At 34.0% G+C, this 17,333-nt stretch overlaps 1 protein-coding gene across 4 annotated transcripts in view; it reads right to left on the bottom strand.

Moving 5' to 3' along the window:
• The window catches only part of ZFYVE9 (zinc finger FYVE-type containing 9), a 130,677-nt gene that overhangs the window by 88,597 nt on the left and 24,747 nt on the right, over positions 1 to 17,333 (bottom strand). For 3 of the 4 annotated variants that reach the window (XR_004325019.1, XM_006180255.2, XM_006180256.2), the window contains exon 1: positions 3,081 to 3,186. The exons of the other annotated variant lie outside the window; for it this stretch is intronic. The gene's annotated coding sequence lies outside the window, so the exon portion shown is untranslated. Of the gene's footprint in view, positions 1 to 3,080; positions 3,187 to 17,333 lie in introns of those variants that run through there. 4 annotated transcript variants of the gene reach the window in all.

Here is a 17,333-nt window from a genome sequence, read left to right as displayed (position 1 = left end):
TATCCATAATATATAAATAGCTCATACAACTCAATATAAAAAAAATTAAAAACTGGGCAAAACATTATCAAAAAGTCTACAAATAATAAATGCTAGAGAGGGTATGGAGAAAAGGAGAGACTTCTACACTGTTGCTGGGAAAGTAAATTGGTGCAGCTCTATGAAAAACAGTATGGAGTTTCCTTTAAAAACTAAAAATAGAGTTGTCATATGATCTAGCAATCCCACTCCTGGGCAAATATCCAGAGAAAACTCTAATTCAAAAAGATACATGCACACCAATGTTCATAGCAGCACTGTTTAAAATAAATAGATAGATAAATAGATAGATTAATTAATTAATGTTTTTAAAACAAAGTCAGAGTGCAGAACTGTTCCAGACAGAAGCAGACTACAGATACATGAAAACTAAACACAACATGTGATTCTAAATTCAATCCTCTTGCTATAAAGGACATTATTAGTACAACTGGCAAACTCTGAATAAGGTCTGAGAATTAGATAGTGGTAATACATCAATGTTAATTCCCTGATTTGATGGTTGTACTGTGGTTATGTAGGAGATATGTTCTTGTTTGGTGGTGGAGCATGCAGCTAGCAACTTACTCTCCAATGGTTCAGAGAAAAAAGTTTTATACTATACTTGCAAATTTTCTATAAATTTGAGGTAGTTTAAAAAAATTTTTTGAATGCACCAAAACTGCCTATCATATTTTTAATTTCCAGAGCACTTTCTTTTTCTGATCATTTTTATGACATCTTGATCATATTTCATGAATATAATTTCTCACCTCTCCGATGTAATTACCTACAGTATGGTTTGGCATTTTTTTTCCCCCAGCCCTCCTTCTGCTTCCAAAATTACTTCCTCCAAGTTCCTCTTCTGTGTTTTGGTCTCTGTCTTTCACATGGAAGCTTTCCCCAAATGCCTAACATTGAACAAATGAAGTACTAAAAGTCAATCGTAAGCTCTGCATGTGTGGCTTCTCAACTGGGAGGCTTCCACTACATGGTGATTGTGTGGGAACACAGCTATTTCATTGGGAGACTGCCAAATGTCAGTATATGTAGATCTTCTCTTAGGATCCAGAGAAGACTCATGTAATTTCCAGTGCAGAGCAGAGTGATTCAGTTGTGTATACATATTATTTATATATATATATATATTCCTTTTCATTATAGACTTTTACAAAGTACTGAATATGGTTCCCTGTACTATACAGTAGGATCTTGTTTTTATCTATTTTATATATAGTAGTTAGTACTGCAAATCCCAATGGACACTCTCTTGAATCTTAGTCTTAGGGGTTCCACTTCTACAGCACTTATCTGACTGCTCCTATGTCACCTTCTCTGTTACTTCTATATGCCGTATACCAATCACAATGAACATGTGTACATTCATGCATTAAACACTACTGAGCATCTACTATATACCAGGCACTGTCTTAGTCATCAGGTTACAATGACAAATAAGACAAAGTCCTTGGCCTAAGGTGACCAATATTTCATAGGAAATGGATGAGTAAACTTAAAATATTAAATATCGTGGTATGTACTAATTGATATATGCACTGGGTACTATGAAGCCAAAGAAGAGGTGAATCCAAATCAGACTGAGGCAAGGGTATGTTATTTGGGGTAGTGTGGGCTAATGTAACAAATATTCCAAAATTTTATTATTGTTGATAAATTATTAGTTATTATTATCAATAGTCTTTGCAGTGGGCTGAAAACTTCCTAAAGAGGAGATGCCTGAAGAATAAGATTTTGCCAGGTGAAGGCAGAGAAGGGCACTCTTTTCTCACGCTCACAAGTGAGAAAGTTAGAGGACAAGAAATACCTTGCCTGCCAGAAAGAGAAAGAAAAATACCATATGAGATGACTCATATGTGGAATCTAAAAAAACAAAAACAAAAACAAAACAAAACCTAAGTACAAAACAGAAACAGACTCATAGACATAGAATACAAACTTGCGGTTGCCAAGGGGGCGGGGAGTGGGAAGGGACAGACTGAAATTTCAAAATGTAGAATAGATAAACAAGATTATACTGTATAGCACAGGGAAATACATACAAGATCTTATGGTAGCTCATAGCAAAAAAAAATGTGACAATGAGTATATATATGTTCATGTATAACTGAAAAATTGTGCTCTACACTGGAATTTGACACAGCATTGTAAAACGACTATAACTCAATAAAAAAAAAGTTAAACAAAAAAAAAGAAAGAAAGAAAGAAAGAAACAAAGACCTTGCCAACTGCAGACCTGGAAGTTTTGGTGAGGAAGGTACTATTGCTAATAAATGCCTTAGGAACTCAGTCTCCTGCCATACACTGTCAGACCCAAGCCTTTATCTTTGAAGTTTGCATGGAAAATCAGAGAATTCAGCCAGAAAATGCAACACTCCATTAGTGAATGGCTTAATTAATTTCTGAAACCAATCTCACCCACACACCTTCCACTCCCACCACTGATTTGGACTTGAAAGAAAGCAAAGATGAATCCTAGTCAGGAAAAAGCCAATGATTAATGATTCCTGTTCTATAAGAATTAATAAAATACTTCCAATTTTCTGCTGGAAATTACTGTTCTTCATAACTAGACTAAAAATACAAAATAAAACAATGTAATTAAATCTGTATTTCTAACTCACTCCCCACCCCAAAATCTGCTTTAATTGTTTATCTCTTGCGTGATTGACCAAGAACTATAAATGGCATTAATTGGGTAGATATAGCACTATTTTCTCTTAACAATATTGCTCAAGTCCATGTTCTTTTTCATTCTGAAATTACCTTTCTATGCTCAAGGCAGAAGTTGACTCTAAAAGGGAGAAGCCAAGTACTGGTAGAGAAATTAGCATTTTGACATAACTCAATAGGTAATTTAAAAATATCATTTTGCTCTGGACTTAAGTCAAATCTTTTTTTGTTAAACTATACTCCTGATTTAAGAGGCAATGTTATAAATGAAGCAAGCATCAAATATATACATGAGCATTATCTTCTATAGGTCTACTTGTTTTCTGAAGTTCAATCTCTCTTAAGAGAAATAAGAACATTGGTTTTCCTACCTTTTTCCCCTTACACATGTGATAAGGAACAGACTTCTCTGTGCTTACTCATGATGCTTGCTGCACCACGAGCCAGTCCTGCTGATTCAGTATGCTCTATTTGATCCTAAAGAAAAAACACATTGCTCATTAGATATGCTAAAGCAGTAAGTCCTGATTTTCTTCATATAAACCTATCATAGCCAGACAAATAAAAGCAACGGGCTTAAACGATAAATTACAATTACATCTTCAGATTCAAAGACCTGGCCAGCATGGAATGCAGCAACAGACACATTACATTGTCAAAGAAGGCCAAAAGGTAAACATTTCAATGAACAGTTAAGAACTGTTACACTGCACACTTCTTATTTTCAATGGATAATACAAAGCAAAAGATCAAAGGTAGGCATTTTCTACCCAATGACTTTAACTATGTTAATTCATAAAAATACCACTTATTTATATTTCAATACCCCCGCCAAGAATCCAAAGCTAACAAAACTGCTGCTTCAGAAGAATGTCCTCTGTTAGAGTGATTTTTTAATACATACAGAATTCTTAAAATGAGATTCAAAAGCTTCCTGCTGAGATTTTTTTTTCAGTTGGAAAACAATTTTTTCCTCTAAATGGAATCCCTTATGATTCCAGACCTCCACTACTTAGAAGCAATAGATTACTAGTTGCAACTAATTAGAATAAAACTAAAATTTCTTATCATCTGTATAAAATATCTAACCTATAATTCATAGCATTTTCAAAACAGGAAAGTATCTTAAAGATGATCTAATGAACATAACTTAATTTTAAAGATAAACTGAGGAACTAAAAGAAATTTTCCTGACATTACAACAAATTTAATTCTGTTATCTGATGTGAAACTGATGTGATTACTAAAAAATAAACAAATAAGTAAAAGATTATTCTAAAAGGCTGGAAATTCAAGTTTCCAGAAAACAACAAAAAACATAGAATGAAAATCACTGATAAAAGATTTTCCTATCTTGAGAACTTGAAAAAACATGTACATGCTATATACTCTGAGTGCGAAGAGCTGTCAATGCTAAGAAATAGACTTAAATCTATTAGATAAAGGATTAAAATCATATCACATGAAAGGGCTGTATGTGGTAGAAGATCAAAGGTCAGCATGAGGATGAGGCAAAAGTAAGTAACTAATATGTAACTAATTGAATTTTTGTAAACAAATAAAAAATTTTTTTAAACAAATAAAATTAACTATAGATTCAAAGTAAAATCCTGTGTGTGTGGTGTCTATTTTAATGTGTGAGGGAAGTTTAATATTATTATGTAACTGTCTCAAACATCATAGGTTCTTCTTCTGTAATCAGATAACTTTGAGTTTCTAGTCTCAACTGGCAAAGCCTCAAGCCTGATTATATCTAACTGTCTACATATGCCATACATTCCCCTAAGTAGCTTAAGTGCTTACATGTGGCTAAAGGAAAATCACACAAGATGGTGACTCCTCTCAACTTTATATTTACAACTTCACACTATATTTTTCTTAGTTAATCTACCATCAATCCGGTACCTCACCATCACCTTCTGATTTGCTGGAATCCCTAAATTCAAGGCTTTCATAATTCAATTCTTCCAGACAATAAACTTTAGTCTCCTGGGGACAAGGAGGAAAGTTACTTAACTACTTAAAATTAGGTAGAATACCTATAAAACTAACCACTCATTGCACAGACTTCCAACCAATTTGTTTTCAACACCACACCTCACCTAAGCCTTTAGAGATCCTTAGAGCCTTCACATCACAAGTCTTTCTAAGGTTCTGTGGGAGTACAGAGTTGTTTTTAATCACATCTCCCTCTGCAGGCAAGTAATTTATAGCTTCTTCATTCTAAAATCTTTCTTTACTATTTCCATTGGTTGAAATTTCTCACCCACTCTTATCTCCTCTTCCACTGTTTTTTCTGATCATTTTAGTGGGATTTATACGAAGAAAGAAAATAAAGGAGTATGGGGGGGGGGGTCAGTCCATAAGACTCCTATTCTTATCTTTGAGAACTGACACATAATGAAATATTGCATTCTTTCTTGAAGATAGCCTCAAAGTTGCTATTGTCCTAATACATAAATTAAGATACAGTTTAGAAAAACAAAGAGAAGAGATAGAGAAACAGACAGGCAACAGGTAGTGCCTAGCCTCACACAGAACGTACTTTCTAGAGAAGAATCAAATTATCTAATACTTTTTACCCAGAATGGGTACTTTATGGTAATGGCCTTTCCACTGACTTTTGGCATCATGGAATTGCTTTTTGAAAGGAACAAAAGAAGTTCAATAAACAGGTAGATATACAGCATAAAACACACTATAATATGCTTTAAAGTTGCAGACACATAGGGAAAAAAAAGAATTTTACAGAACTCCTTCAGTATTCCATTCAATGTTACCTCCCAATGTGAAATTAATAATCACTCAATTCGCTATGTTCTCATAATACATTTACGTCAATAACCCTTTTCACATTACATGGTAATTTCTCTCTTTACAAATCTGTTGCACCCCCACTAAACAGTAAGTCATTCAAATCAGGAAGCCCATTTTATTCATCTTTTTTATCCCAAGAACTAAGTACAGTATAGGCACAAAAAAAAAATATATGAGATGATTTAATTAAGTATAGCATATAACAAGGATTCCTAATTTCACCCTCAGTTTAGGCCCTCATCAGTTCTCACCTAGATTGGATCAACATAGTTCCCAAACTAGTGATATTATCTTCATTTTTCTAGAAAACATATCCTTTCATAATCTTACCTAAATAACTTTCTAAAAGAAAATCACATCATGTTATTCTTCTGATTAAAAATCTTAAATAGCTCCCTAGTTCACTTACTTAATGGACATGTCTCTGGACGTCACAATGATGGGTCCTCATTTGTTCCAAACATATTCTACCCAGACTGACTATGCTTTTCTAGCTAAGTGAATGGACCCCCTTCCACCCTTCCCCCAAAGTGTGTAGTTTTGTTAGCAAGGCATAAACATCCCTTCAGAACTTGGTCTCTGCCTCTTTTCCAACCTGTTCTCCCACTACTTCCCTAAGCTCCCATCATATCAAACTACCAGTATTTTTTGTGAGATACTCTAACATGCTGCTCTTATCACTGCACGTTCTGTGCCCATGTTGGACTACTCCTTATTTGTCTAACTTAACGTTACTAAGGTTCAACTCATTCTCAGCTCAAGCTAGAAAGCCCTCCCTGATTCTCTACAGAATGTTTTAGAAAAGTCACCCTATGCTCCCATCATGCATGTCTCCACTAATTCACAAATGAATTTACATTGTGGGTTATCCTATCTACCTTCCCCACTGGACTGAGTTCCCCAAGAACAGGGCTCTGTCTTCATTCTCTGTAACCCAGGGCATAGCACACAGTGTTCAACAAATGTCTTATGAAGAAGTAAATCGAATCGAACTGACAAAGTTCACATTTAAGTAGTCAACCTCATGATGAAGATGTCTTCCTCTCTAAAAAATAAATGTCAATGTGCGTGCGTGTGTGAGTGTGTTTACTGTATGAGAGAGGGTATGTAAGTAAATGCAAGAGAGAAACAAAAAACAAATTCTCTAGGGGAGAGAGAAAAAGTGACAAGGATTTAAGTAACTGGAAAATATTATTATTATATAAACACAGGCCTTTTGACATATTACCCTTCTAGAGATTTATTTTTTAATTTTTATACAATTTTAAAGGTTACTTTCCACTTAGTTATTACAAAATATTGGCTACATTCTGTGTTTTTCCATACATCCTTGAGCCTATCTTACACCCAATAATTTGTACCTCCCACTCCTCTATCCCTATATTGCACCCTGTAACCACTAGTTTGTTTATCTCCCCCATTGGTTACCACTAATTTGTTCTCTATATCTGTGAATTTCTTAATGTTTAAAATAATAAATACTGGGAAAAATATAAATGCTAAATGAAAGAATCAATTTTCAAAATGGTATAAATGGTAAGACTCAATATCTGCAGAAAACCTGTGAAGTCTTAAGAAATATATACACCAAAATATAATAATCTCAATAGTGTTTGGGTGATTTACATTTTATTTATTATTTAGACCTAATTTTTTTAGGATGAATATATATTATTTGTTAGTAAAGGGAAAGAGGATTGAAGATACTTGAATTTCAATTAATAGAAACCCAAGCTACTTACACTTTTACTTTCAAATATGAAAACTGAAGAAAGAACAAAATAGGAAAGACAAGAGTTTTAAAAGATTATCTCCCTGGGATGTATAACAGAAGATTAAAACTTTCATTATAATATGGAGAAAGTGAAAGAAGAATCATCTAAAATTAAGAAATCCAGATCTTTAAAAAAAAAAAAAGTAAACTATAAGGAAAAATGACAGGAATAAAGATGTTTAAAATATAAAATACAAGCAATTTACAGCAATCTTTGAAGTGGACATGTTTACAAAAAAGGAGATTTATTATAAAGGTAATAATTTCTAAAATCCTGGCCATAGGTTAAAAAGAAAAAAAAAAAAATGAGGAGAATAAACTCAGTTAAATGTTTCCTATCTTGGCTCTGATTAATACAACTTACCACAGAACAAATTCGGTATCTGTTAAGTAACCAAACTTTTTAGTAGCATTTCCACCAGGGAGTCTGACAAGGAATTAAACTCAGTATGTATAAAACTGCATTCAAAATTCCAAAGGACTCTTTCCTGGTTTCCTATCCTAGCCTAGGCAGGGCTCTCAAGGTAGGTGTGGCAGATTTTATTTCCAAAGATGGCTGCTACAGTATCTCCCATCCCACATGATCTTCTTACAAGAGTGGTAAAATCTAGTCCTCCTTCCTCCTTATTTGGACAAAACTTGAACTAACAGAGCAGAACAGCAGTGACACTACGTAACTTCTAAGACTAGGAGGGAGGGGGTCTTACCTCCTTCTCTAGAAGCTTACTAACGTTTTCTTCCAAACAACATGTAGTACTCTACTGATAAGAAGTGAGTTCTGGTGAGTGCATTTTTTTCATCTCATTAATTTTCCAGTGCCAATTCAGTACTCCTTAAAGATCAGTACCCCGAGACTTCGTCTATCTAGCCAGTTCCTTAATTAGTCTGTGCATCATAATCCACCTGGCTTAACAACCGAAAAACTTAAGCACCATTCTAGATACTACCTCTCCTTCTCCCCTACCTCTATATTCACTCTAACACCAACTATTGCCAATCTTACCTTTTTCTTCCCAGTCTTACCTTCTAAATCTCTCATATCCATCCACTACTCTCCATTCCCAGTGCCATATCCCACACCACTGACATCTTTCTGTTGCCCAGATTTTTGCAAGAATCTTCACTAATCTCTCTGCCCCCAGTATTGTGTCCATCTAGTCTATTCTCTACACAAATATGAAACACAAATCTGATTATATTATTTTCATACCTAACACCATTCAATGGCATCCTATTGCCCTTGGAATAAAGTCCATACCTCTATAACACAGCTTTGTCTGATTTGGTTTCTGCTTACCTGTCTAGTACGATACCTCTTTATTCTCAAATTCTTGCTCCATGCACTGATCATCCTGATCAACTGAACTTTCAATTCTTGATATTGCTCATTATCATTCCTCAAAACAGGTCTTCATACTGATACATACTACAATATAGATGAACCCTAAAAACATTATGCTAAGTGAAATAAGCCAGTCACAAAAGACCACATACTGTGTAATTCTTTTTATATGAAATGTCCCGAATAGGGAAATCCTTAGAGACAGAAAATAGATTCGTGGTTGCCAGGGACCAGGGAGAGGAGGGAATAGGGTATGGTGCTAATGGGTATGGTGTTTCTTTTGGGGGTGATGAAAATGTTCTGGAATTAGGCAGTGGTGATGATTGCACAACTCTGTGAATACACTGAAAACCACGGAATGAGTTGTATGATATGTGAATTATATCTCAACAAAATTGTTGGGGAAAAAAACAAGCCTTCACGCATTATTATTTAAGCCCGGAATACTCTGCCCCTGCCACTGTTACTCGACTAATTCTTACTATTTCTCCTACCTTACACACCATATCTTCCATGAAGCCCTTCTGAGCTAGGTCTGCAATAGGTGCTCCTTTGTTCTCATATGTCTTTTATTTCCTCTATCAACTGACTTATGAACTTTTTTAAACTGTCTGTCTCCCCTTTCCAGGCTATTGAGGTTTTCGAGAATAGGGACTGCTTCTGTCTTATTGCTCACTATATCCTGTATATAGCACAATGTTTGGCACAGAGTAAGTGCTCACTAACCACTTGTGATCCAAAGTAAAATAACTAAAGGTCTAACTTTCAAAGTACTTCCACCTAGAAAAATTTTTCATAGAAAATATCCCAAGAGTCACGCTGAGACTAAGATTCTAATGTACTTACTATTTCAAAGTTTATTAATGCCAATGTATGATTATTTGTTTGCATACTGAGAACAATTCAAGCTTAAACCATGTTTTATCAGGGCCTTCTATCTTAATTACAACTCTTCAAACAGTTTCTATTAGTTTGTTGATTTATCTTTAAAGAAAGGAAGTGTGATTCAAGGGTATCTATAAATACAACATTGGAATATCTAGAAAAACTGGGACCAAAATTTCAAATCAACCATGACCAATAAGTAACAGACTTGCTTCTCTGATATTTAATCTAAATGGACATTTTGTATAAGTAGTACGTGGAGTTTGATGAAAGAACACTAGCACAGAATTCTGTCAAATCCAAGTTTGAATTCATGCTCTAGCATTTAACAGGTGTCACTGCTTTGAGCAAATTACTTAAACTTTCTAAGTCTCAGTTTCTTTATAATGTGTATGAACACTACACTTTGCAGGACAGTTTCAATAATGAAGAATGTGTTTATATAAAGTGCCTTCCTTATAAGGAGGTGCGATATGTAAGTGCTCAATAAGTAGTAGCTATTATTATTCATCATCAAAAAGCAATCTGTGTGAAAGAAGTACAAGAGAAAAGCAGAATATGATTTCAACCATAAAACCAACCAGCTGACTGGTCTGTTTATACAATTAGTAATCCATTAGGGCCACTGATCAGTTCAAGTCCAAACAATGAAAAGAAATACAGGAACAAAAAAAGTAACCTGATTGTTCAACTTTCTGAAGAGGCTAAGTATATTTGATCCTAGAAAAACATGCTCTGAATAATGAACAACCTCACTCAAAGTGGTAAAAAAAAGAAATAAGATAATCTTTGAGAAGAACTTTATTCCTGCAGGTCAAGACCAAAATACATTAGAGAGCAAGATGTGGGAAGTTGACTTTGTTGCTACCCCACATTCACACGGGGCTTCAATTTCCAGGATATCAATCTGGCATCTTTCACAAACATTGAATTCTTGCTTAAGAGCTATTGGAACCAGGTAGTTGCTTTAACCTAATACAAACTGGAAAAAAGCACAGTTTAACAAATATTGGGAAATGTGGTAACAAATGTATCAAATATACATATGCACCAAAACCTCTAGAACAGCAACTGATTTGAGATTGGCACTAAAACAGGTAAAATGCATAATTCTCAAGTCTAGAGTAATAAGATTCAAGACCATAAAAACAAATTCGTGTATATATGGTATAGGGCCAGAAACTATTCAGATATACATCCTGAAAGTAGCAAATTCATTGTTTGTCCATTATTGGAACCATTAACACCATATTAGCCAAAGTCCATATCTTTAGTTTCTAGGTAGCATACATCTATTGGATACTCTTTGCAAACACTTGCATCTCACCCCGTATACACAGATAAATTTTTATTGCAAGATAAAACACCGCGTTCTGGGCAAACAAATCAACTTAACCAGTTTATTAGCCTGATGTGAGGGGAGTCAAAAGGCACAAACTTCCAGTAACAAAATAAGTAAGTCACAGGAATATAAAGTACAACATGGTAACTGTAGTTAATACTTTTATTGCATATTTGAAAGTAACTACGTGTAAATCTTAAAAGTTTTCATTACAAGAAAAAATCTGTAATTACACATGATGACAGTTAACTAGACTTACTGTGGTGATCATTTCACAATAAATATAAATATCAAATCATTATGCTGTATACCTGAAACTAATATACTGATGTATGTTAATTATATCTCAATTTAAAAAAAAAAAGCTCAACTACCATATTACCCAGCAATTCCAATACTGGGTATTTATCTGAAGGAAAAAAACATTAACTCAAAAAGATATCTGCACCCTTCATCTGCACTGCAGTATTATTTACAATAGCCAAGATACAGAAATAACCTAAGTGTCCGTAAGTAGATTAACGGACAAAGATGTGGTATATATTGACAATGGAATATTATACAGCCATAAAAAGAATGAAAGCTTGCTATTTGCAACAACATGCATGGAGCTTGAGGGCATTATGCTAAGTGAAATAAATTAGACAAAAACAAATACTGTATGGTCTCATTTGTATGCAGAATTTAAAAGACGAAACAAAACAAAAAAAAAAAACAAGCTCATAGATACAGAGAGCAAAATGGTGGTTGCCATAGGCAGGAGGAGAATAGTGAAATGGGTGAAGGGTTCAAAAGGTACAAACTTCCAGCTATAGAATAAATAAGTCATGGGATCCAGTGTACAGCATAATTACTATAGTTAATAATACTGTACTGCATATTTGAAAATTGTTGAGAGTAGATCTTAAAAGTCCTTAATCAAAAGAAAAAAACTTTTCTAACTGTGAATGGTGATAAATATTAACTAGAATTATTATGATGATCAATTCACAAGAGTATGTACAAATATCAAATCATGATGCTGTATATCCGAAACTAATGTTATGTCAATTATACCTCAATTTAAAATTTAATCAAGTGATTTTTCAACTTGAAACTCTTCAATTGTTTTCCATTGCACTTAAAATAACATTAAAACTCCTTTATCAAAATAATCTGCAAAATGTATTAGTAATCTCAAAGAAAACTGAAAGAATGTAGAGATGAAACTTTCATTTGAGAAAATAAAATGGTTTAAAGATGTAAAACAAAAACAAAACTCCTTACTCTGACCTTATAAGGTCCTACATAATTTAACCCCTACCTAACTCTCCAGTTTATTCTTTTCTACTTTCTCTTCATTTACTTCTCTCCATCCACAATGACACCCATTCCTCAAGAGTATCATGTTCTTCTCCATGCTGTTCCTCCTCCTTACATTGTTTCCTACTCTTTTCTTCCAACTTTCTTCTCTTGGCTAGTAACAAACTCACTCAATCTTCAGGTCTCAGATTAAATCTCAATTCCTCAAGGAAGACCTCCTTTGACCCCCTCAGACTAGACTTCCTGCATAGTTCTCTTACAACCATATAATTATTTTGTAACATTGTGAAATATCACCTTTGTGAGGATAGGTTCCATGACTACTTTGCTCACCAAAGAATCGGCACACTTAACATAGCACTTAGCAGGCCATAAATAAATATTTGCTCTATAAATATGTGCTGAGATTTTGTAAATTCACAAATTAATAAATGTAACTACAACAATAAATTTCTCCTATTAAATGCTATACATTTATCAGTCAATCCTCCCAGGCTTCACTGATGTTTATGATGACCTTCAATTTACCAATGTTAATACTTTTTGATCTTTACCCTCTTGATTTCTCTAGCATTTCCATCAAGACTCCTTAAAACCACTGTAAACTTTGCACTTCAACTTCTAGCACATTCAAAGTAGGGTGGCAGAACACTCACTGGCTGAGAACTTTTGCAGCATGGTAGGGTAAGGTTCAGACAGTGTACAGGTACAATCTGCCAAACTAGAGTTCAATGACAGAGTATATGAGAGCACCTAGAATGTGGACAACTGTTAAGAATATACTGAAATAGATTGTTTCATATATCCTTGAATGTCATTGTATTTCCCAAAAAACTTCCATAAAATAGTTAACAAATCACACTGTGTGTCTATTTATCTGGGAAGGAAGAATAATAGTAATATTTATTGCCCACTTACTACATACCACTTACTATGTACCAGACATCTTTCCAAGGGCGATACAGGTATTAAACCCTTAATCCTCTCAACAACCCTAAATAATAGGTCTAGAAGTAAGCCCTCTAGAATGTACATATACTACAAGCAGGCAGAGATTTTGTCTTAATCCTCCCTTTTTTAATCACTGGCATCCAGAATAGTGTTTGGCATATGGTAAGCACGCAAATATTTGTCAGATGAATGGGGAAATGGAGGCAAAACAAGCTAAGTAGCTTGCACAAAGTCACATACAGTAAGCTGAGCCAAGATCTGAACCCAGGCAATCTGGTTTCATATCTCAAACTCTTAACCACTAGGTATGTATATATTTAGAAACAACATTCCTCCTTCACTTCTACTCTTTGGCATTCAGAAGTACTTGTAGTATAAAAATGCTCCCATCAGCTAGAAGTTGTCCTTAATCTTTTGCTAATAAAAGAAAGAGAAAAAGAAACTCTTGTTTAATAACAACTAAACACTAGACTACAGTATATATGAATTTATTAATGCTCCCACTATAGATAATAGTACTGAGAACAGAGCAAGGGAAGAGACACAGACCAACAGGTTACTATAATGGATTTTTAAAATATATACATGCCTACTGTTATAGTATATTCATACATGTTATTTAATGTAGCATTATAATCTACCAGCACTACACAAAGCAGTGTGAAATGGGACATGCATATATACACTTTGATTTACCATTATCTTTTAAAATAGCTGAACAGCATTCCATTATAAGGATGTCTTACAATTTAAGGATCCCTATCAGTGGACATCTAGATGTCTCTTTATTTTTATACCTATACACAATATAATGAATATCTCTGTACAGATATCTGTATACTTTAATATACAATAAATCCCAAAATGTGGAATTAAAGACAAAAGCAGTATACATTTTAAATTTAATAAATGGTGCCAAAATTTCCACCAAACATGCTGAGCTTATATTTCCTACAAAAGTATATAAAAGTTTTTTTCTATAAGCTCTTGTCATTACTGAGTATTATCAATGTTTGCCAATTTCACAGGTAGGAAATGGGACCTGATATTCTATTTTGTATTTTTAATTATGAGTAAAGGCTGAACATCTACTTAGCATTCATATTTTTATTGGCCATTCTATGAATTGCCTATAAATATCCTTTATATATCATGTTTAGAATCTTTGTCCCAGTTTAATGTTTGTCCTTTTTCTCCTACATGGAAGTCATCCATTTTTCTGTAATCAAATTCATCAATCTTCTCCTTCATGGTTTACATTTCACATCATGCTTAGAAAAGCCTTTCTCATTGTAATATTATAAAAATATTCATCCATATTTTCTTTGTTATTTTTATGGTTATTTTTGGTTGTTTTACTCTTTCATCATCTAGAATCTATTTTGGTAGGAAAACCTCACTTTTCTCATTCAATAATATATTTTAGATATCTTTCCAGATCAAATACTTCATTTATTTTAACTGTGCACACAGAATTCTAAAATGTACCTATATCAAAGTCTGTTTAGTTATTTATATTTATTAATCACATAGAGCTTTAAGATTCCTAATACATTTTGCAGATTATTTTGATAAAGGAGTTTTAATATTATTTTAGTGCAATGGAAAACAATTAAAGAGTTTCAAGTTGAAAAATCACTTGATTAAATTTTAAATTGAGGTATAACTGACATATAACATATATTAGTTATATTATCAGTTATTTATAGCACTGATGAGCATTTAGATTTTCCTCTATTTTTCCACAATTACCAAGAATACTGCCATGTACATGTCTCCTTATACATGTCTCTTTTTAAGATACACATTAAGAAATGGAATTACTGAGTCATTAGTGTGTATCCTTTTGGATACTGTTAAATTATCCTCCAAAATGATGTGCCTAATAGATTTTCATTTTAAGAATTCATTCAACAAATATTTAAATTTTTTTTTGTGGTCGACACTTCTAGAGACTGAGTATACAGCATAACAGTAACCAACCCAGACAAGGGCACTACATTGGTGATCAGAAATGCACGCTCTTAAAACAAAAAACAAAAAACAAACAAACAAAAAAATGCACGCTCTAGAGACAGGTTGTCTGAGTTCAAATTTGGCCTCAACAAGTACTAGATGTGTGACCTTGGCAAGTTACTCTATCCTTGTGCCTCAAGTACCTTATCAATAAAACAGAAATAATAATAATATTTACCTCACTAGGATTGTTGTAAAGATTATCGTGCCCACCACAGAGAAAATAACTCAATAAAGTTTTCTTATCATTATCACTTAAATTTGCTCTTAACTTTTACTTTTGCCAATGAGAGAGGTAAAAAACAGTATTTCATTATTTAATCATCATTTCTCTGATTACTAGTAAGATTGACATTTAAAAAATTTTTTTTAAATGACAACTTTTTTTTTAACAGAAGTACTGGGGATTGAACTACTACCACTGAGCTATAACCACCTCCTGACATATATTTTTACCTTTTTTATTTCCTATTCTATGATCTTCTGTTCAAATACTTTGTCCATTTTTTCTGTTGGGATGTTTGTACTTTTCTGAATGATGTGTCTGTTAAATATGATGCAAGTATTTTCAAGCATGACACCTAAGCTGACCTATAAGCTATCAGGTTCTATTTGTAGCCAAGTCACAAGAACAGCAGTCCTGACTGCTATTTTGCTAAGAGAATTTCACGTCCTGCTCTCTACTTTAAAAGATTTCTGATTTCTTAGACTGAGGGGAAGGAGATAAGGAAATACTCTCCAAGCAATGGAAAGTATAAGCTAAAGGCATAGAGACAGTTTCTATCTTATCCACTCTTGTCTCCTAGACAACTGGTATAGGGTCTGACACATAACAGACTCTGGATGAACAAGTATTGTTTGAATGAATGCAAAATGTCCTTACTAGGTTACAAGCTCCTTGTGGGCAAGGATGGTGTCATACTTACATTGGTATCACTCCCACAATGCCTAACAGAGCTTTTACACAGAGGAAGCACTCAAATGTTTTTACTGAATAGATTGCTATCTCTATACCTGCATTAAAGTAGCTGAGGTAATCAACGTAAAACAAGCAATCCCCTCCTCATATAAAGATTACACTCTGATTTGCAACTGCAGATAGCTCTGTACAGAGTCCGGTGTTGTTTGGATCACTGTCTGTTTCAAGTCTTTGTTCTAGAAAAAAAATGCCCCTGGCAGTTACTGTGCAATCGAGCCCATGCCCATCTAGGTGCTGCTGAGACCATGTCCGCACAATATTTCTCACGTTTTAGTCTCTCTCCAAAGCATTCCTTTTTTAATGCCGTAATTTAAGAATGAATCCATTTCAGCACACCAGACACAGCTGTTTGGGGCTCCTGATTTCTCTTCCCACATGTCCTGCCTGGTACAGCTCTGCTTTGTTAAGTGCGCCTAGGTTGGTTACTTTCCAGAATATCACTCTTGGTGATCTCGGCTTATAGTTTCAGGTGAAACAGTGAGACAATGTAGCATAATGGAAGAAGTTCAGGATCCTTGGAGTCAGATGACCTGGTTTTGTGCACTAAGGCAGCCATTTACTAACTATATGACTTTAATTTCCCTAAGTCTCAGTTTCCGTAAGTTTTCAAATGGGAATAATATCAGTAATATCTAACCCACTGGGTCACAAGACTGCAAAAAAGAATCATAAAATAAGATTAAAATGCAGAAATATACAAAGTATTCTACAAATATATACCACTACTATATGAAATATGGCTCAAAGACTCCACCAGAAATTCACTTCATGAGGGCAAGGAACATGTCTGACTGGGTTTCAGCTGCATCTCCACAGCCTGGCATATTTGTTGAATGAAAGACTAAAATGAAAAGAGCACTCACCAAGGAACCTGATAAAATTAATAAACCTCTGAGTCTTCAATTTGCTCATTTGTAAAGTGAGAGCAATACCACCCATGTCAAAAGATTGCTATGAGTATTAAAAAGAAATAATATAAAAATAATATAACATAATGGATACTTCTCTATTTCCTTCTTCCTCCAAAGCCAGATATACTTTAGGACTTGGTTGTATAAAAGGTAGATACTGTTAGTAGTTTAAGAAGAATGAGTACTGACTCAGATTATTCGAGGGACAGCCAAGGAACATTATGCTATCATCTGCCCTTTAATTCCAATAAAAATTAATACTGGCAAGGTCATTATTAAATACTTTATCTCAGCTATGTTTAAAC

The sequence above is a fragment of the Camelus ferus genome, chromosome 13 (assembly GCF_009834535.1).
Source record: "Camelus ferus isolate YT-003-E chromosome 13, BCGSAC_Cfer_1.0, whole genome shotgun sequence".
Classification (NCBI taxonomy): domain Eukaryota; kingdom Metazoa; phylum Chordata; class Mammalia; order Artiodactyla; family Camelidae; genus Camelus; species Camelus ferus.
Note: the sequence above shows the minus strand (reverse complement) of the source record. Positions and strands in the feature narration are given on the sequence as shown.